Source organism: Mastigoproctus giganteus, chromosome 11 (genome assembly GCF_048544385.1).
Source record: "Mastigoproctus giganteus isolate SK-2022 chromosome 11, ASM4854438v1, whole genome shotgun sequence".
NCBI classification, from domain to species: domain Eukaryota; kingdom Metazoa; phylum Arthropoda; class Arachnida; order Uropygi; family Thelyphonidae; genus Mastigoproctus; species Mastigoproctus giganteus.
The window spans coordinates 118,403,599-118,421,839 of record NC_143585.1 but is presented as its reverse complement, the minus strand read 5'-3'; the positions used below and the strand labels follow the sequence as shown (position 1 = coordinate 118,421,839).

The window sequence follows — 18,241 nt, the reverse complement described above, 5'->3', positions numbered from 1 at the left end:
GAAGGCCCTAAGAAGGGCAACGTCTTTATGATGTTTGTTATGTTTGTTTTTTAATGTAAGTAGAATAGAAAACATAGAAGAGAAGTCTGTGATGAGGATTTTTGAGACACACACACACACACACACACACACACACACACACACTGGCCAAAAAAATACAAACCTTTGTATTAAGACAGTCACAGACAGAAGAAATGCAAATAAATTCAAAGAAAACTGATGTGGTGAGTACGTGTTGCCTCATTTGGGTATAAAAACTGCACATGCTGATTGATTGCAGTAATCTGAAGCTAGAATGGAGAAAATGTGTGATAAGACTTTGAAAAAGGTCTTATTGTGGGTACACATTTAGCAGGAGCCATGGTTCTAGAAATGAAAAAAAAATTACTTGTTTCTCAAAAGCATTCATGGTTTCCAGCACTCAATGGCTGGAAAGCAAGTGATTGTTCCACATCCCAAAGGCATAAATGTGAAAGAAAAACGATATTTAAATTTAGAGGGAAACTGTCGTACTCTAAGGAGGACTGTATGGAAAAATAGAACCAGTATGCAGCAGAAAAACATTTGAATTCAATCAAGCCCAGAACTGCCATATTTCAATCTGTACTGTGTGAAGGGAATTTAAGAAATTGGGTATTGGCAGTTTCCTGCCTATTTGAAATCCACTTGTTTCGGAGAAAAATCTGCTTGCAGTGGTGCCAAGAATGTTGTGATTGGACAGTGGAACAATGAAAAAAGCCACCAGGTGATCAGAGAAATCACGACACTTTGTTTTGTACCGATGGTAGGTAGTGTGGTGAGAACCTCATGAAGCAGTGGATCCAGCTTGCCTTGTTAAGACAACCCAAGTATCTGCAGGTGGTATCATGGTACGAGGAATGTTTTGTTTGCAGGTATTGGGTCCATTGAATACTAGTGGAACGTTGAATGTCATCCACGGAGTACTTGAATTATTATTTTATTGAATTTATCAGATCTACTGCACCCTGCATTGTTACACTTTTATCCCAAAGGTGATGGCCACTTTATGTGAGGCAGTGCAACAGCGCATCATGCAATAATGGTTCGGAGAACATGACCTGGATTTCCACCATCTTCCATGGCCCCCACATCCATCTATTTTGAATCCTATTGAGAATGTGTGGGATATGCTGGAGAAAGCTATTCAGCAACGGAGTCCTCTTCCTTCAACTTCATTGCACCTTGCATGATATTTTGCTGAAAGAATGGTAACAGTTAAAACGTGCCAAAACACCTTATAGAATTCATGCCATGCTGCACATTTGCTGTTATTTGAAACAAAGGTGGGTCTGATTTGATATTGAATAAAGGATAATATTTTTTTGGCCAGTACATGTATATGCAGTATGCGGTATTGGCTGGATTAAGATTAAATTAGCATTGTCACAAAACGTAAAACTTACAGCTTTAAAAATTTTCATATCAATATTTTAATACAAATTAAGAAATATCCAAGGTACAGAATTGTCAATAGCAGTAGTTTTCAGTGTATGTACTGTGGAATCATGGGGTTTCGCAAAGGGATCCCAGAGGTTCTGAAAATGTTACATTAATTATTTTATCATGGATTTTTTTAAAGACATATTGGAGTTCCATGGAAGATTTATATTTGCTAAAGGGTTCCATGGCCAGAAAAATATTGAAAAACCCTGTTTTAGGATGTCATATCAGATTCCTGAATGCAGGAAAACATGATTTGCAACTTACCTAAGTTGATTTTAACTGAAATTTGGTACAACACATAGGCACATATATTACAGGCGAAAATTTAAAAGAAAAACTCAAGCATAATTTTAAGCCTTAATGATAAAACAAGCCAAGGGTTGCACTGTTAAAGTTTAGAAATAATGAATATTTGTTAAAATTAATTCATTTTCATTACAACTGGAAACTTTTACTGGCTAAGGTCTTCTACAGCAGGCCTGTCCAGTGTTTTAAAGCTCTAATAATTTTAAGTGCCGACCGGGCTAGCCGGGTGGGTAAAGTGCCTGCCTGGCAACCCAGAGGTCGCGGGTTCGATTCCCGCCTCGGGCTTGGATCAAAGTACTGCAAAAACCTTGGGAGGTGCATTATGGCCACAGAAGCCTATGTCCCAACTACCAAAAAAAAAAAAATTTTAAGTATTCATATACAGCCAAGGTAAACACTTTACTTGAAATTTATATTATTAATATAAAGATATATTATAAATTTATAATATAAATATTAAGGTGACCCCTCTGTAGCAGCCTCGTGCCATCTGCCTCTCATTTAGGAGTGCTAAGTTTGATTCCCATTGGCAACTGGTAGAATATTTGAAACCCTTTTCATTTTAGGCTGTAGTTAGTAAATCTTAGGCAATGGATATATGCCTGCCTTCCCCAGTGAGTTCTTCTGGATTTTTCAGCTTGAAAGACATGCAGATTGGCCCACGAACACACCAATTATCATAGTAACGAATGGGCCTGGAGTACTGGGGTCCATAGTTTATAATATACGTAAGTTAGTTATAATTCAGTTTAATACAAATATATACTAACAAAATCAGTAGCTTTCGAGACGCGTGTCTCTTTGTCAACTGACAAATTAAATACAAAAATACAACAAGCTGAGTGAGGCACGTTAATCATGCGTCATTGTTGCACGGACGTGCGCTGCTTTCTACACTGATCATCCAGCAATAAAAACGGTTGTCTCTAGGATGGGATGTAGACGTATGCCTTTGGATTGTTTACTATGTTGAGTGACTCTAGCCATAGGCGGTGGCGAAAGTGTCGTGAGTTGTCTACTATTTCAAAGTCGCGTTTGGGGTCAAGATTGTGGTTGGTGGCCCAAAAATGTTCCGCGACCGCAGACTGGTCAGTTTCGGCAAGCCGGATTGCTCTGTCATGTTCCGTGAGGCGATCCTGGAGACGCCTTGATGTTTCTCCTATGTAGCAACTGTTACAGCCTGTACAGGTGATGCGATATACCACATTGCTGCGTAAGACAGGTGTGACAGGGATCTTCACCCTGGAGACAAGTGAACATAGGTTCCTGCAGGGTAATTGCACACATTTGATGTTGTAACTTCTAAGGACCTTCGAGATCCGTCCTGACACCCCTGGATAATAGGGAATGTAGGCGGACGATATACCGACTTGGTTCGGTGGTCTTGGGTTGGATGTGAGTTCTTCTGCCTGTAATAGGCATCTGCTTAGTACATGGGATGGATAACCACATTTGGTTAGGTCCGCCTTCACACGGGAGATCTTGTTACGCCTAATTGTGTCAGTGCTGGAATGGCTCCAAGCCCTGGAGAATAGGGTGCGGGCAGTGCTATTGAGATGGCTTGGTGCGTGGCCGGATCTGTAGTTAGTGAATTGACCGCATCACATAGGTTTGCGGTATACTGAGGTCTCTAGATGTGAGGTCAAGTAGCTTTCCCTAGTGCATCGCCTACACGGTGCACTAGGACGTCCAGGAACAGGAGCGTACCGTTCACCTCTGATTCTATGGTAAACTTGATGAAATTAAATAGGGAGTTGAGGTATTCCAGCAGTGCAGTTTCAGAACCACGTGGTATTACGGTAAAAATATCGCCAATGTATCTATACCATGTTGTAATAGGTGTAGGTGGGTTCTGGTGTATCTGCTCCTCCAGATCTTCCATGGCGGTGTTGGCTACTACGGAACTGACAGGGACACCCATAGCAGTGCCATGTACCTGCTGGTAGAGTGAATCCTCAAAAGTGGAGATGCTGCTTGATAAGCATAGGTTGAGGGCGGTACAGGTGTCATCAGTGAATAGTGATGTCCTGGATTGGAGGCTTAAGTCGTTCTCGAGGAGCCTTCTGGCGCAGTGCACGGCCTGTTGGACGGGAATTGAAGTGAATAAAGAAACCACATCAAATGATGCCATGACAGTGTTGTCAGGGATTGAAAGGTCCTTAATGAGGTGGATGAATTCACTGCTATTTTTAACGGTGTGTGAGGTATTACCTATAAGAGGTGAGAGGAGGCGTGCGATATGTTTGGACAGTTCATACGTTGGGGCACTGCAGCACGACACTATTGGTCTGAGGGGAATACCTGGTTTGTGGATCTTTGGTAATCCATAGAATTGCGGTAGTTGGCAGCCAGTAGCACATAGAAGATGCTGAATTGTGGTCGAGATCTTCTTATCTTTAAACCATGTGTGGACGAGTTTATTGACATGTCTCTTGACGTTTCAAGACCTTAATGGGTGGATCAGATAGAGGTTCATATACGTTTGGGTCTAGTAGTAGGGTCAGGGCTTTCTCTCGGTAGGTTGATCGGTCCAACACAACGGTCTGGTGCCCTTTATCCGCAGGAAGTACGACGATGGAGTTGTCTTTTCTTATAGATGACAGGGCGGCATGATGACGATGGTTAAGGTTTGAGTAAGTTTTTCGAGTGCTGCGGAGGATTGCGGCAGTCCTGAAACGGATCTCGTTGGCAGTTTCTTCGGGAAAGTTGGTAATACTGGCTTCTATACCCATAGCGAGCTGTGTGAATGGAGGTTTGGATGGTATGACGGCGAATTTCATGCCGTTGGATAAAACATTCAGCTGTTCGATGGATAGTTGTTTGCTGCTTAGATTCAAGACGAAGGAAGTTGTATCACTTGAATATGTGTTCGCCTTTAAGGAGTTAGCTTCTATGTTTAAGTTTATGAATTTGCTCTGTTGGTGTAAACGCTAGGTATCAGAGATCTGATTAGCCCGATGACAGATGGTATGTATAAATGTGCGTAGACTGAAGTTAAAACAGGCACGACCCATGTGAGAGTTGTGGAATGGGGCTTTGTAGCGGAACCCTTTAGGTATGATTCGATTGCTTTTGCATCTGTTTGCAAAGCGTAGATGTTGTCTGTTGCGGGCTATCGAAAGGAAGGACTTTTGTAACTGCACACAATCGTTGTAAGTATTATGGACGTAAAGGGATCGAATAGTAATGAATGGGCTTGGAGTACTGGGGTCCATAGTTTATAATATACATAAGTTAGTTATAATCCAGTTTAATACAAATATTTACTAACAAAATCAGTAGCTTTCGAGACGCGTGTCTCTTTATCAACTGACAAATTAAATACAAAAATACAACGAGCTGAGTGAGGCACGTTAATCATGCATCATTGTTATTGCACGGACGTGCGCTGCTTTCTACACCACTGATCATCCAGCAATAAAACGGTTGTCTTGTCTCTAGGATGGGATGTAGACGTATGCCTTTCTGGCGATTTAATGCCTTTGGATTGTTTACTATGTTGAGTGACTCTAGCCATAGGCGGTGGCGAAAGTGTCGTGAGTGGTCTACTATTTCAAAGTCACGTTTGGGGTCAAGATCGTGGTTGGCGGCCCAAAAATGTTCAGCGACCAGTCCTATTGATGTGGGCGTAGGCCCACATCAATAGGACTGGTCAGTTTTGGCAAGCCGGATTGCTCTGTCGTGTTCCGTGAGGCGATCCTGGAGACGCCTTGATGTTTCTCCTATGTAGCAACTGTTACAGTCTCTACAGGTGATGCGATATACCACATTGCTGCGTAAGACAGGTGTGACAGGGGTCTTCACGCTGGAGACAAGTGAACATAGGTTCCTGCAGGGTAATTGCACAAATTTGCACACAAACATATTGCGTGCCTCCTCTCACCTCTTATAGGTAATACCTCGCACACCGTTAAAAATAGCAGTGAATTCATCCACCTCATTAAGGACCTTTCAATCCCTGACAACACTGTCATGGCATCATTTGATGTTTTTTCTTTATTCACTTCAATTCCCGTCCAACAGGCCGTGCACTGCCCCAGAAGGCTCCTCGAGAACGACTTAAGCCTCCAATCCAGGACATCACTATACACTGATGACATCTGTACCGCCTTCAACCTATACTTATCAAGCAGCATCTTCACTTTTGAGGATTCACTCTACCAGTAGGTACATGGCACTGCTATGGGTGCCCCTGTCAGTTCCGTAGTAGCCAACATCGCCATGGAAGATCTGGAGGAGCAGATACGCCAGAACCCACCTACACCTATTACAACATGGTGTAGATACGTTGACGATATTTTTACTGTAATACCACGTGGTTCTGAAACTGCACTGCTGGAATACCTCAACTCCCTATCTAATTTCATCAAGTTTACCATAGAATCAGAGGTGAACGGTACGCTCCCGTTCCTGGACGTCCTAGTGCATCGCGTAGGCCCACATCTAGAGACCTCAGTATACCGCAAACCTTTGTGGTGCAGTCAATTCACTAACTACAGATCCGGCCACGCACCAAGCCATCTCAATAGCACTGCCCACACCCTATTCTCCAGGGCTTGGAGCCATTCCAGCACCGACACAATTAGGCATAACGAGATCTCCCGTGTGAAGGTGGACCTAACCAAATGTGGTTATCCATCCCATGTACTAAGCAGATGCCTATTACAGGCAGAAGAACTCACATCCAACCCAAGACCACTGAACCAAGTCGGTATATCGTCCGCCTACATTCCCTATTATCCAGGGGTGTCAGGATGGATCTCGAAGGTCCTTAGAAGTTACAACATCAAATGTGTGCAATTACCCTGCAGGAACCTATGTTCACTTGTCTCCAGGGTGAAGACCCCTGTCACACCTGTCTTACGCAGCAATGTGGTATATCGCATCACCTGTAGAGACTGTAACAGTTGCTACATAGGAGAAACATCAAGGCGTCTCCAGGATCACCTCACTGAACACGACAGAGCAATCCGGCTTGCCGAAACTGACCAGTCCGCGGTCGCTGAACATTTTTGGCCCACCAACCACGATCTTGACCCCAAACGCGACTTTGAAATAGTATACCACTCACGACACATTTGCCACCGCCTATGGCTAGAGTCACTCAACATAGTAAACAATCCAAAGGCATTAAATCACCAGAAAGGCATACGTCTACATCCCATCCTAGAGACAACCGTTTTATTGCTGGATGATCAGTGGTGTAGAAAGCAGCGCACGTCCGTGCAACAACAATGATGCATGATTAACGTGCCTCACTCAGCTCGTTGTATTTTTGTATTTAATTTGTCAGTTGACAAAGAGACATGTGTCTCGAAAGCTACTGATTTTGTTAGTATATATTTGTATTAAACTGGATTATAACTAACTTACGTATATTATACACCAATTATCAGATTTTGATATTTATAAATGACAGCTTTACTGCTTATGATGATTCTTGACTAATGCTGGAGTTCAAAGAAGGCACTCCATGGCAGACAGTACAATGACCTCCATCAAGATCACAGATAAAATGGCATCCAATACATGGCTCACGAGCGGGATGCTCTTCCTGGAGACTGAAGGATTCATGCTTGCCACCCAAGACCTCAATACCATAGACTATAGAAATACATCACCAAGGAGCATGGAGTGTCAGATAACATGTTCACGATGCCACCTGGCCTCAGAAACAATCCAACACGTCTCTGCAGGATGCAAGGTGACGCCCAGATTGAGTATACTCATAGACACGACCAGGTAACCAGGATAATACATCAGAAGCTAGCAAGGAAATACTTTCAGGGTTCTGTGCTTTAGCCCACTTACCCTCCAATTTATTAACAACTACTGACTGGAAATCCTATTCATAGTTTTGTTGATGACAGTACACTACATTCCACTTTTCAGCAGTTAGACAAACCTTGCTCTTCACAAATAGCTATATCTTGAATATCTACTACCAGTTTTCTAAATGCTGATCTATAAATCTCTAATGAGAAGAAGAAAATTTGTTAACTTTAATCATTCTAAAACTATCCTTTTTACTCAAAAAATGAATCCGCTGCTCCTATGCTCATCTCTATTTTAAATTTCTAGACAAGATCACATACATAATTTTACTGGAGATAATCCTGATTTCTAACATTTCTTGGCAATAGTGTATCACAAATATTCCTTTACATCAAAAAACTACATTTTTTCTTGTGCTTCTGATATTACTTTCAAGTATCTGCTGAATAGCAAACACTTAAGTAATGTGTTTTCTGAATCAAATCACAAATCAGTGCCATATTATATTGTTTTCATAGTTAGCATTAGCATTAGTAGAGGCATTTGATGCAAGAAAGCAAGCTTATGCAGCATCAGCAAAAAAAAAAAAAAAAAAAAAAAAAAAAGTAACATAAATAAATAAAAATAACCACTTCCACTTCACCCCTCTGTTCGTTCGAAATACCTGTCGAGCTGAGCCTTAAACTTATTTAGGCTATCAACTTCCACGACAAGGGATGGAAGTCTGTTCCACCCACCAACCACCCGCTGGCTAAAGGCAAATTTCCGCACATCTATCCTACATCTGTCTTTCCTCAATTTGAATTTATGCCCTCTCAGGTGATTTTTCTGAGCTAGAGGAAGAATCCCATCAGCATTGAGCATGCTCAAACCATTCAAGGCTTTGTACACCTCTATCAGATCACCCCGCTGGTGCCTAGTTTCCAGACACTGTAATTTGCAAAACTTAAGCCTTTCTTCGTAAGAGAACCCCTTTGTCCCATTCACCAATCTAGTTGCCCTTCTCTGTACTCGTTCCAGCAGCTCTACATCCTTCCTGAAATGAGGCCTCCAGGCCTGTATACAGTACTCTAGGTGTGGCCTGACCATTGCCTTATACAAGGGAATAATCACCTCCTTATCCCTGCTAGAAAAATTCCTATATATCATTGACAATACACCATGAGCTACTCTTGCAGCTCGTCTGCACTGCTCAGAGAACTTCATATCTGCCTGCACCACCACCCCCAGGTCCCTTTCATTCTCTACCACTGTCAGTGTAGTACCACAGAGTTGATACGCTGCTCTGGGGTTGCTGTTTCCCATATGTAGTACTTTACATTTGTCAATGTTAAACTTCATTTGCCACCTCGAAGCCCATCTGCTCAACCTTTCCAAATCCTGTTGCAGCAGCATAGTGTCAGTAGTGTCCTTGACAACCCTGCCAACCTTCGTATCGTCTGCAAACTTGGACATTAAGCCTGATATACCATCATCAATATCGTTTATAAATACAGAAAACAATAAAGGCCCCAATACTGAACCCTGAGGGACTCCACTAATAACATTAGTCCACGATGAGCAGTGTCCATTGATTACCACTCTCTGTCTTCTCCCCCTCAACCACCCCTTTATCCATAGCAGCAACTTGCCTCCAATGCCACACTGCTCCAATTTGTGCAGCAGTCTTCCATGTGCAACAGTATCAAAAGCCTTTCTAAGATCCAAGTATATAATATCAAAGTTATTCCCTGCATCCAGTTCTTTTGTGACTGCATCATAGTATCCAATCAAATTGGTCAGGCAAGACTTCCCCTTAACAAAACCATGCTGTGTCCTAGTTATAACTGAAGTCTTGTCTAGATGATCCTGCAGTGCTTCTTTCACCAGTGCCTCCATTAATTTTCCGGGAACAGAAGTTAAACTCACAGGTCTATAATTACTTGTGTCAGCCTTTGATCCCCCTTTGTGAATTGGGGTCACATTTGCACATCTCCAGTCAATGGGTACCTCCCCTGAGTCCAAGGAAGCTCTCATAATTATGGCTAAGGGTTTGCTTACCTCCTTTGCTGCCTCCTTTAATATAACTGGATAGATCCCATCCACCCCAGGTGCCTTTCTTGTGTTTATCTTCAACAATTTCTCCTCCACTTTGCTCTCAGTTATTACAAGATTCTCTAGCTTACTGCTAGATGATTCTTGTTGGGATGGTCTCTCAAAACTTCTCTTAATTCCCTAGATTATCCAAAAGATGACAGCCAGTTTAAATACTGATCCCTCAATTACAGACTATAGAAAACTCCATTTTCTATCTCACAGATGGTCAATTTCATCTGCATGCCGTTTCTAGAGATTTCCGTTGGCATTGTTCTGAATTAGCAGTTGTTATGCTGGTTCTTTTTTTCAAACCGGTGCAAACACATGCATCAACTAGTCAGCTTCCATTCATGCTTTGACTCCACACTCATGAATTTACTTTCCTTATTTATCCATTTTACTTCTATTCCTTGTGAGAACCTTCCTTTCTATATATTTCCTGAAAATTGCAGTCTAAAGGAGTTCAGGTGCAGTGACAAATACCATCTGTGTACTCAGCTGTCAACCCACATGTTTCACTTTGTGTACCTTTTGAGGTTTAGTCATCATGAAAAAAAAAATAAATTAGTAATCTGGAAATTAGTATGAAGAGTTTAATTATTTGTTAAGTGCCATTGTTTCGGTATATACGATGAGAAACTTTTGCCAGCAGTTAGTCACAACATCATATCATCTGTCTGTCTCTCTTTCTTTCTTTCTGTCTCTCACACTCTATCATTGGTTGTTATTGTTATTATTAGTGACGTAAGATGCAAGGAAGAAAGCACATTTGTACCAGCATATTAGAGAAAATATTAGTGGTGAGAATATTCTCAACCTCATCATTACTCATGAACCTGAACCAGATGATATGACAGGGCTCAGAGTACAGGAACCATTGGTAGGTAGTGATTATGCAGTTGTTAGTTGGAAGATGTAGAAAGATGTTGCATTAATTATAGGTAGATGCATGGGTTTTATTTTCAGAAGAGGGGACTATGACAGTTTGAGACACTATATGGCATCCATTAATTGGGCCGATTGCAGAGTGAGTGTGAATACATTGGAATTGTGGAATACCTTTAAAGCAAAAATCACAGAAGCCAGGAATGCATACATACCATTAAGAAAATATTGCATGAGGAGAATGCTGAAATGGATGAATGTGGAGTTGGCTGGTCTAATGGAGCAGAAAAAAAGATTAGTGTGGGATAGTTATAGAGTGATGAAAAGTATTGATGCCTACAACAACTACAAGTCAATCTGTAATGGCCACATATAAGGTTAGGGAGGCCAAGGCTGCATATGAGAAAGCACTGGCTATGAGAGCAAAGGATTTTTCATGTATGTGAACACAATGAAGAAGAAAGTGGATCAGATCAGACATCTATGTTGTTGTTTGTTTGTTATTTGGTTTTTAGGAGCATTAGCAACCAAGGCCATATTGCTCCGGGAATATGCGGTGGTCATTCCCCTGACCTTTCCGCATCCTCCGTATTTGGTGGTGATGGGCTTGAACCCCAAGTGTAATCAAGAAGCGTGTGCTACGCACTGCTGCCCCTTCCCACCTGGCTACGGAGGTGCCTGACATCTATGTACTGGGTTTGGGAAAGTCTTAGATAACCCAGCTGATGTTGCTGACGAATTGAATAGGTACTTTGAATCAATCTTTACTGATGAAAGACCCTTCATGCCGAGAAGAGGCTTGCAAGTGAGGCTGAGCCATATGAAATTAGTGATTTCAAAATTACAGATGACTGTTTATTAGAAAAACTTTCAAGCATAAATGCAATAATGCTCCTGGGTTGATGGCATACAGCCAGTAATTTTGAGGGAGGTTGCCAGAGAGTGTATTAAACCATTGAGGTTAATTATGAAGACATCTTTGGACTTGGGAAAGATTATTTTGGATTGGAGAAGTGCTAACATATTACCAATACATAAAGGTGGTTCTAAGAGTGAAGTCAGTAACTACAGACTGGTTAGTCTGACTTCAGTGGTAGGGAAAATTTTAGAGGCAATGATTAAGAGTATAATCCAGGGACATTTAGATAGAAATGGCATCATGAAGAATAGGTCTTAATGCAAGGTCAAATTCAGATTGGTGTACACTTAGGGAATAGCAACCCCAAAATAAATTATACACTTGGTGGGATTGAATTACAAACAGTAGAGATTTTGTTAAAGGAAAATCATGTTTAACTAGCTTAGTAAGCTATTTTGACACAGTTATATATGAAATGGTTGTAGGGAACAATTTTGATATAGTTTATTTGGATTTTAGCAAGGCATTTGACTCTGTCACCCATGAGAGGTTATCAGATATAAGCTAGAACATGTTAAGATTACCGGAAAAATTCTAAGATGGATTGCTTGATGGCTGCAGGGCAGAAGACAGAGTGTTGTGATTAATGGATATTCTTCAGATTAGTGTAAAGTCAGAAGTGCGGCGGTACCCCCAAGGATCAGTTCTTGGACCACTGTTCTTTCTGATTTTCTTAAATGACATCAACAAAGCGATAGAAGGCGTGATGTCAAAATTTGGAGACAACGTAAAAATTGGTAGAGTCATCAATGATCAGTGCCAGGCAGTGTTCCTTCAGGATGACTTGAACATGCTTCTGGAATGATCAGAAAAGTGGCAGCTAAGTTTTAATGCAGCAGAATGGAAGGTCTTACACTTAGGGAATTGCATCCCCAAAATAAATTGTACACTTTGTGAAATTGAATTAAAAACAATAGAGAAAGGAAGGATTTTTACACCACTCAGAAGTTTTCTGAGTGGTGTAAACAGGTGGCCAGGAAAGTCCATTGTTCTATTGATGATTTATTGAACATTATTCTATAGAGATAGGGAGGTCATAATCCCACTGTATAACACAATTTTAAGGTGGCATTTTGAATACTGTGTCCAGATGTGGAGATCTCATCTGAAAAAAAGACTCGAGTTTCTTGAAAGGGTCCAAAGATGGACAACTCACATGGTGAGATCAGTAAAAGGGCAACTGTACAAAGAAAGACTGATTATGTGGGCTACAGAGTTTGGTAACCAGGCACCTCAGGGGGATATGAGTGAGGTTAGTTAAAATGAATGAAGGTTGAATTTTCAGCGTATAAATAATTTCAGGACTAGGTTCTACAAATTCAAATTAGGACATGTTTAGATTGTAGGAAGTTTTCTTTTAGCCAGCGAGGCATCAATTACTGGAACAAGTTGCCTCTGGAGGTAGTTGAGGCTGACAGTTTGAAGAAATTCAAAGATCTACTGGATAATTACCTTCATGAGGAGGGAAATGCATAATTTTATTTTGAATGGTGCATCAAAAGCCTGTGGCTTCCTTTCACTATTTGGCTAATAGTAATATTAACTGTTGGGAAAAAACTTACATCTGGTGGTGTGGAAGTAGGTAATTTGAATAAATTTAAGGAAGAAGTAGAGATTAGTAATTGGAGTTGGACAGATGATGTGGGAAATGTTTTTTTTTTTTCACTGTATATTATTATTATTATTATTAGCTATATGGTGCAAGGAAGCCCGAGGCTTATGCTGCACCAGCCAAAAAAAAAAAAAAATCCTGAGTTACCCTGAGAGAGAGAAAGAGAGAAATAGAATGGAATCACCAAAAAAGAGAAGAATGATGATATCCAGCTCAGGACCCTGGGTGAGCCCCTGGGGTTAAATATATTATTGTTTTCTTGTATTTGCCACTCCTGATACTAATTTAAAATCAGTTATGTTTTCATTCTGAACAACACCACAAAACAAAACGTACTTTAAGCATGTTAAATTTATTCAAATTGACATTTGCTCACTATTTACATATATACAGTTTATACATACTGTATTTCCCAGACTGTAAGATATACTTTTTTCCTCCTTGGAAATACTGCCTAAAACTCCCCTGTCTTATGGTTTGAAGGTATGCTAAGTGCATCCTAGTGTTCTTATCACTTGTGCTAGATTAAGTGTGGTCAGAGTTTCAGGTAGACTTCCCATAAAGCTAGCACTTAAATAGTGTGTGACCACTTTTGTTGTTCTATGGTTTATTGGAATTTTGCATGTAAAGAGAGAGGAGGAGGATATTATCCCCTCTCTATAAGATGATGGTGTAATCACACTTAGAATATTGTATCCAGGTCTAGAGGCTGCATCCAAAGAAAGTTATAGACTGCAACTAGATTTGAGGAGTGCTAAGAATTATCCTTATGAGGAACGACTTAGAAGATGTGCTCTGCAGAGCTTAACAGTTAGACATTGTAGGTGGAAATTTGACTGAAGTCTGTAAGGCTCTTTGTGGATTAGTAAAAGGAATTAGGAAGGAATATTCTCACTGGACAAGAAACATGTCACAACTATAAAATCTTAAGAAAAAACAGTAGACTGGATCTTAGGAAGTTTATCTTCAGACAGCATGTCGAGAACTTTGGAATCAGTTGCCTGCAAGGGCAGAGAGTTGAGCAAAATTCAAGGTAGAATTAGATAGGCACATTTTGGCAATGGGAATAATATGAAAGATATTCTCTCTCACTTCCCACAAGTTTCATAATAAGTCCGCTTCCATGGCATATCAATACTAATTCAGTGTAGCAAGCCTTAGTCAGCTGCAATTAACAAGCCCTTTAAAGCATTCATGCATAGCGAGTGGGCCAAATGGATGGAGACACCTAACCACATTTTTATACCAATGGGTTGAATGAAATGATCAACAATCTTACAGTTGTCAAGTCTTTCAGGAAATGTGGAATCAGCAATGCCCTTGATGGCAATGAAGACATGTTCTTTGAAGAAAGTGAAAGTTTAGACAAAACATCAGTAATGACAAGCTTTTTAAGTTGTACTAGTAAAACCTTTGTTCTACACTGACTTTTTTTTTTTTTGTTTACTACACTCTTGAATTTTTGTTTCAGTTATATCCCATAACATTTTTTTCACACAAAATTGGCTTTCTAAACAGGTGCATTTTATGATTCACTATCTTACCATCTGGAAAATATGATATATAAAATATTTACATTTGTATATACAAAATCTGTAAATACAAAAGCACAATATCCTGCTTCTAATTTCTTAACAACTTTTAACGTCATCCAAAAGCCATCCTTATAAAGTCTAAAAATTTAGAGAACTGAAAAATCTGTCTTTCCATGAAGTTTATATTTTCTGTTTCTCACAGAAATACTCTTCTAAATTCATTATATTCTATGCAGTCTGCCATTATATGATCCACAGTTTCAATCAGACCATACACAGAGTTCAGTATCAGCACTGTTAGTCTTTCAACCTTTAATTTGGTTCACAATTAGCATCATATCATAATGCGCCGACCGGGCTAGCCGAGTGGGTAAAGTACCTGCCCGGCAACCCAAAGGTCGCGGGTTCGATTCCCGCCTCGGGCTTGGATCAAAGTACTGCAAAAACATTGGGAGGTGCAATATGGCCATAGAAGCCGATGCGCCAACAACTACCAAATCAAAAAAAAAAAAAAAATCATAATGCCCTAAAAAATGCTATTTCCTTATTTTAGACATAGATATGAGTTTCTGCCCAAGGTCCAAATAGTTTGGATCTTGGGCAGAAACTTATAGGTAACTTTTCTTTATCAAAACATTAAGGGAATATACATTGACAAACTCAATGTCATCACAATCACATTCTCTGTAGCAGGGTATGAGTGGCAATTCACATGACTATCAATGTGTCACATACATTGATAGCCATGTGCATAGAGTTGACAAGGAAGGGATAGAGAACATTTATGAAAATTGAAGCAGTGCATGGCAAATTGGCATGTGAAATCCATAAATCTTTACCAGAGGTTTTCTTATGTATTCTTCTTGCAGAATTACATTCTCTTTCTGGAAACATTTACTTACAGGTGAATCCAGTTCTGAAGAGAAACCTCATTCTGGAAAGCCTTTGACATACACCAACTCAGAATCATCGAAAAAAAAAAATTCATGAACTGTTGAAAGAAGATTGAAGGTTGACTTGTCATGAGATAGCATGTGTCATTGCTGTTAGCCTTGGTACAATTTATGCAATTTTGATGGAGCATCTTGCTAGCACCCCATATTCTGTTAGATGGTAAAAAGGACACTAATGAGCAAATTGCATTGTCTGTCCAGATAGAAATGAGAAGATCTTCCCTTTTACAATGAAGATCTTTCCTTTTTACAATAAGTCATTTCAGTTCAGTATGGCTGTTATGTTTTGAATCAGAGTTAAAGAGTTAAAATCAGAGTTAAAATGTGAAGTCTACTGAATGTCACCATCCAAGAAAGTTTGACAAGGAGCCAAGTGCTTATACTTTTCAATCATTCTTTGCATTCATCATATTCCACAAAGTCAGAAAGTCAACTGAGAATGTATCATTTCTAAAGAAATTTTTGAGACCTGCACTGTGAAAGAAGCAGCCGACGTTAAAGCAAGGTTCATTTGATTCTGCATGACAGTGCATCCTGTTGCAAGGTGTACATGGTGATTGTGTTGTTGCAAGAATACAACTGGGAGATTTTACATCACCCAGCCCATAGTCCATATCTCGACTCCCCAGTTTAGATTTGTTTCTCAAGTTAAATGCTTTGGGATAAGGGTGGGGGTGGGGAGATAAGACAAACCTCAGGTGAACTCATACTCAATATAGCTGTGGAAAACAATGCACAATTATTCCTTGAAAGGAGCACTTCAGCATTAGTCATCTTGACAACAATGAAAAATCTGTTACCAAAAAGCAGGGTGGAGATTATAGGAAAGGTTTGTAACTATACTTTGTTCACATTTAATAAGATGTTCATCTAGAAAACACCTGTGCAGAACATATTGATTGACCTTTCCATACTTTCAAGAACCAGTATGTAATAGACCGTCGAAATAACGGCACCCCAAATAACAACACATTGAGATCAGATGTCTTTCAACGGCAAATCACGTGATTACTGTTTTGTTTAAATTCCCCATTTTGAAAGTGAATTCTGTGGATTATAATGCTGTTTTACATTTATTTTAAATTAAAAAACCCCTCACTATGGCTCCTAAAGTTAATAAACTTCATACACAGAAGAAAAGAAGAATAATTAAGAACATTAAAGCTTGGTGACAAACTTGATATAATAATAGAAAATAGAACGGGCATAAGAAGGAGTGTATTAATGGCAGAATATAACATTGGATCGTCAACATGTTTGTTTTTTATGTGCAGTTAATAAAATTGCATTCTTAATCTCTCTGTTTCTCATTCAGCCTTATTATTTCTGCCTTAAATATATTAAAAATAAAATTTTCTAGATAATGGAAACATCGAAATAATGGCATCTTGAACCCCCAAAGGTGCCATTTTTCTGAAAGTCTGCTGTATTTCTAGTTTCATTTGAAACCTAAAATTAAATATTTTCCTTTTCTCAGAGTAGATATTAATTCACATTTAAACATTACACATAAGAGATGGGGACAATAAAGTTCCTATCTGGTGCAGTTTTGGTCACATTCAATGACTTTGAAAATAAGTGAAAGTTGTACGTTGTAGTTCAAACTTCCTCCAACAGATGGTAGTACAGAGATTATCCAGTAGACTGACAGGTTGTAAGTAACAATCAGTTTCATTATTAGCGTTAATGTTCTATGTCACAATTTTTAAATGGAGCAATGAACGAATATCAAATTTTGCTTTAAACTAGGAAAATCTTCAAGAGAAATGTTAAAATCTGCTTATGGCAATGAAACATTGTCATACCAGTGTGTTTGAATGGTATAAGCTGTTCAAAGTTGGACGTGAGGATGTTCGTGATGACCCAAGAAGTGGACATCCTCATCTTGAAATGAAGACAGTTGCAAAAATTTGGGAAATTGTTTGACCCTCAGAATGATGGGTGATGAGTTGGATATGAACAAGGAGATGATTTGTCAAATTCTGCATGAATTGTCTCTACATGAAGATTTTGGGGAAAGGAAGATTTGAAAAATTTGTGCTGCACATCCTCATGAATGAGCAGAAGCAACGAAGAGTATCATCATGCAAAGACTTCATCCAAACGTGTCAAGGCAATTCTAATTTCCTTAACTGTGTTGTCACTAAAGATGAGTGGTATTTCAGTGCAATCTGGAGATGAAGTGTCAGAGCATGCAGTGGACTTCAAAATCATCACTAAGGCCCAAAGAGTTGTGTTTACAGAAGTCCAGGATGAAGATGATACTGATCATGTGTTTTGACAGGTAGGCCATGATTCACAAGGAATTTGTTTGTGAAGGGGAGAGAATCAATGCTGTGCTCTACGGGTGCTTCAAAGACTATTGACTTGCATTTCCCAGGTGAGGTCACAATTTCAAGAGGAAGGCAGCTGGTTCTTGCCGCATAACAATGCCTTCCCCATTGCACACTTGTTGTGAAGACATTTCTGATGAAACATGGCATTGTACAGATCTATCCATTCTACTCTCCCAATCTAGCACCAGCAGACTTCTTTCTCTTTCCCAAGGTGGAAACTGCTCTCAAAGGAAAAGAGATTTCAGGAAGTTGAGGACATAAAGAAAAGCCTAGCTTAACATAATCTAGCTAAGTCTAGCTAAACATAATCTCTTTGAATGCCTTTACTGTCTCTGTTCAGAAACTTTTAGAACAGGTTTCAATCAGGTGGTGATTACTTT

At 39.8% G+C, this 18,241-nt stretch overlaps 1 protein-coding gene across 1 annotated transcript in view; it reads left to right on the top strand.

Annotated features, from left to right (window-relative positions):
• LOC150078377 (uncharacterized) overlaps positions 1–18,241 on the top strand; it is a 99,653-nt gene that overhangs the window by 40,217 nt on the left and 41,195 nt on the right. The window lies entirely within an intron of this gene.